Source organism: Adiantum capillus-veneris, chromosome 8 (assembly GCF_014529385.1).
Source record: "Adiantum capillus-veneris isolate H3 chromosome 8, ASM1452938v2, whole genome shotgun sequence".
NCBI lineage: Eukaryota > Viridiplantae > Streptophyta > Polypodiopsida > Polypodiales > Pteridaceae > Adiantum > Adiantum capillus-veneris.
Window position 1 is genome coordinate 141,998,674 of NC_140938.1, and position 4,323 is coordinate 142,002,996.

General features: G+C 44.3%; 1 pseudogene; it reads left to right on the plus strand.

Moving 5' to 3' along the window:
• The first annotated feature begins 2,649 nt into the window (after positions 1 to 2,649).
• On the plus strand, positions 2,650 to 3,217 carry LOC147453080 (uncharacterized; annotated as a pseudogene).
• The last annotated feature ends 1,106 nt before the right edge of the window (positions 3,218 to 4,323 follow it).

The window sequence follows — 4,323 nt, forward strand, 5'->3', positions numbered from 1 at the left end:
CTTTTAGTAGATCGAGAATGGTTAGGTTAGCTATTTCACTTTGGCCATCCGTTTGTGGATGATAGGCTATTGCAGCTCAGCAACGGTGGATAGCGGCCACCACTACATCAAGTCAAATCGCCGTCTTTTTGTATTAATTTTCTGCTCTGAAGTTGAGCTCGTAATATTTTTGCTATTCAAATGTAAAGGGTTTATCTTCTGGGGCCATGGGCTTCCAAGTTGTATAGATTCCCAACTCAAGCACACAATTGATTATTGAGCCATGTATTTATGGGAAACCCTCCTCCCACAAGACCTAAGTATAAAGGTCAAAATGAAGGGTTTTGGAGGGATGGATTTTATGAGTTAGAAAAACTCTCTATGCGGGCAGCTTATCTATTTTTGTGTGTGCATCTTCTTTGATTCCTATCTTGTGCTGCACGAGTCGCATTGCAGAACCGAGACCACAGGCGCGTTCAGCTCATCGAGCTCTTCGATTCAACGCCAACCATTTGCCACGAGACGCTACTTCACGAGCATCGACCTACGGACTTACAGGTGAGTTTTAGGGAGTTTAGGGTAGATTTCAATGAAACCAACCATAGAGTAGGGTAGCTCTCCCTTAGACGGAGCTGTAGAGACCATCTGGGACTGTTTCCGACAACTTCCATTTTGCTGTTAGACAGTAAGCGTGTTTTTTTCCAGGGTGCAGAATTCAGGTTTGAGGGTCTAGGTAGCTTGGGGACATGTAGGAAATTGCCTATGGTGAGTTTCGTGTCAAACCGAGGTCATTAGCCCAAGGTTTAGCTTAGTTTTGTGACGTAGGAGGTTCTTGGCAGATTTGGGTATTCCCGCACACACAGGACTTAGAGATCTTAGATGACCATTCGATAGGTATTGGACAAGAGGTTGACACCCTCTTGGCACGCCTGCATGCCCTAATCGGGTCAGTGACGTCCCTAGTTGACATCTTTATGTGTTGAGTAGGTTCTCACTTGCTACGAGCGGCACTCGAAAAACAACTAGCGCCGCTACCGGGGACGAGCTACCTAGATTAGAGTGGAGACCTTAGTGTGGGGTTATGGCTGTACGGAAAGAATCTTTCATTACTTTGCCAAAGTTGAGGTATCCTTGGCTTTGTTAGTCTAGGATAGGTGAGTTTCTTGCCGCTGTCATTGTTAGTTTAGAGTATCATTGTAGTTTAGTGTAAAAGTTGTGTTTTCAGCATTCAGTAGCTTAAGAGTGTTTGGCTTAGTGTGTGCCAAAAGTGCATGTTAGGTCAAGCACAAAAACATCCCAAAAAAAAAAACACCTAAAAACTGCTTGTTCTTAGGATTTAGATACCATTCAGTGTTTTCTTTGTTGTTTTAGGGTTCGAATAAGTAGGACACATGTGTGGAGTGTTCTGGATGTGAAAGGTTTAATTTACTTTGGATTTGCCCAAGGTTTGTATGTTTGGTGCTGTAAAGTGACTGAAGTGACCTAGAAAAGCCATCTTGGTGTACAGAGTTGGTATTAGTGTCCAAAAGCACTTAAAATCACCTCTAGTAACCATAGCAAGTGTCAGGTACCAAAAAAGCTACAATTTGCGAGTCCAGACAGTAGGCGCTCTTACTGTCTCCAGACCCAGATTTGGCCAATTGACCAAGCGAAAGCATGTACACATGTTATAGGCTCAGTAATAAGCAAGTTTGTGTAGTTATAATCCAAATTTGATGTGTTTTGGTCTTGTCAAGTGCTTGGTATACACAACAAAATCTGCAAAAGTGACCATAACTCAAGCCAGCAAGCCCACAATCCAGGTGAAGACTCTAGAAGGTGAGTAGAAGCCCGGGTAAGAGGTTCCTATTGCTAGGAGTGTCAAAATACATCCTGTGAGCACAGAAAGTGCAATACTGTCCTCTAGATAGTAAGCGCTCTTACTGTCTCCAGTGCCCAAATTGTGATATTTGGCTTGCCACCTAATCTATACATTGAATGCATGTATATATATAGTTTCTATACTGAGAAAGACTTCAAATAGATAGTAAAAGTGTGTAAACTTCTTGCATGGTTTACCAGGAGCCTGAGACCACAGCCAGCTGGAAGTAAGGTAACTTTCCAGGTTAGTGCATCCAAGGTTAAGCACGTTTCATGTTTTTGAGGTCAGGAGCTGTAGTACCCCCAGGACATAGACCACTTAGGGACCAAGTGAGTCAAGTTTCTACGGAAGAGAGTGTCAATCAGGCCACCCAGGTATCCTTAGGCCCAATCCCAGAGGATTACATCTCTGACACATCATCAGAAGATCTATACTATCAGACCATGGCAGGGGGACAACCATCAGTGAACTTCAAAGAGGGATTTAACTTTATGGGAGAATCCTCCAAAGACCATGAGAGACCTCCAACAATCTTGCTGTATGCCTATAACAATGGACAAGATGCCAGAATCTTCAAGGATTCTATGAACCATAGCTGTGTTCAGATTGGAGATAATCCAGTCGAATTACAGTATAGGGTCCTAGCCACTTATGATGGCAAAGGAGGTTATATGGATAAACAGGGTGCTTCCTACATGATAGTCAAAAGCCCTGATGTTGCGGACAAATGGGGACGAAATGCGTCCAAGACGAAAGCTGATGATGAGGTCGAGGAGAAACCGCCTCTAGAGGAAAACAACAATAGAACCATGTTCAGATCTTTCACCACTAGAAGGCTTATGTCCGACAATCCTCGATGGGGAATTTACAAAGCCTTTCCTGAAGAAACCGCTGCGTACTATGTCAATGAGGATGTAAACGAGAAAGAGGCTACTCCGGATAAGACTTTGTATGTCTACCTCTTGAATGAAAGCAAATTCTTAATCGTAGACAAGTTTGGTCAGGAGTACTTGCCGACCTCTGCTGCAAACATGAGTAGGTATACATACTTAGGGTTACCCATTCTGTACCCTGAAGTAGCAAAGCCCGCAGCAAGTGCACCGCCTACAATCCCAGTAAGAAACTTAATGGACGATGACATCCTAAGACCAATCCAAGTAGAGAGGCAACCTATGCAAAATCCTGGTCAGACTAGTTTCTTTGAACCTATTCAAAAACCAGGATTCCACATGCAACAAGTGCCAAACATGAGTGGATATTCGTTCCAAGCGGGAACAAGGAATCCACCACGCGATGAAGAACTCTCCGGAGGAATTCATCGACAAAATGAGACAAACAGAAACTCACGTAGAGCTACTCAAACGACACAAAATGTAGCTAGGCCACAACAGAGAACCACTACTGCACATACAGGGGACACTATACAAGTACTTGGGACACCAACTGTAGGATTCAGACCCCTAAGGCCGCATCAAGTCGCCAAATGTGTGCCGTCTAAATATACAATATCTGGAGATCCATATGCCCATGCTTCTGCCTTTAGACAAGTGCTGAGAGCAGAGCAAGTACATGACTTCCATACGCAATATGAGGGCTTTGGATTGACCTTAGATGGTACTGCTATGACTTGGTTCCAGCCATTAAGTAAGAGCTCATTCTCTGACATAGAGGACCTCTTATCTGACTTTGTCCAAGAATTCACCAAACGTGGGATAAAGCATGACACAGTCTCACAAATATACTCTTTCAAACAACAAGAGAAAGAGAAAGTAAAGGAAGACGCCTTGAGATTGAAGCAATATGTGTAGAGGTGTCCTCCCAGGGAGATCCCTCAACAAGAAAGGCTAGCGTTGCTCTTCATAGAAGGGTTACTAGACGAGAATCTCAAGAAGGATTTGCATATTCAAAGATGCCAAACATTAGATGACGTTATCAAAGAAGCGGTATACCTGGTCGGCAATTGCAATATATATGGAGAATCCCGAAAGGATTCTGATACGAGGTCAAGCGACTCGAGGGTGACTACCAGTGTTGTGAACACGGGACCAACAACCCCTGTGCGAACCGCTGGAGAAACCGATGCCCTTATAGACAAACTCCTTGAGCGTTTCAACAATGCTGCGTTGGAACCTCAACATGTGAGACAGCCACAATTACGCTTATGTAGCATCTGTGGAGGGAGTCATCCCACAACCCAGTGTCATGTGATGCAACCTCAGCCACGTGACCAACCTAGACTGCGGCAGCAAAAGTGGTGTGAAATAGAACAAAAGTGGACAAATAATTCGACGGAAGAATGCTACCACCAAAGGGGATATGTGAGAGAAAGGCAGTACCAGCCAAACCCTGTGTACCAGCCACAACAAGGGCAAGCCATTCCTCCATATCAGATGAATAGGGCACCGCCACCACCACCTAGATATGCCACAGGACATCCGGATGTTCAGCCAGGGCTGGAAAGAGCGAAACCTGTCCTTGGACAT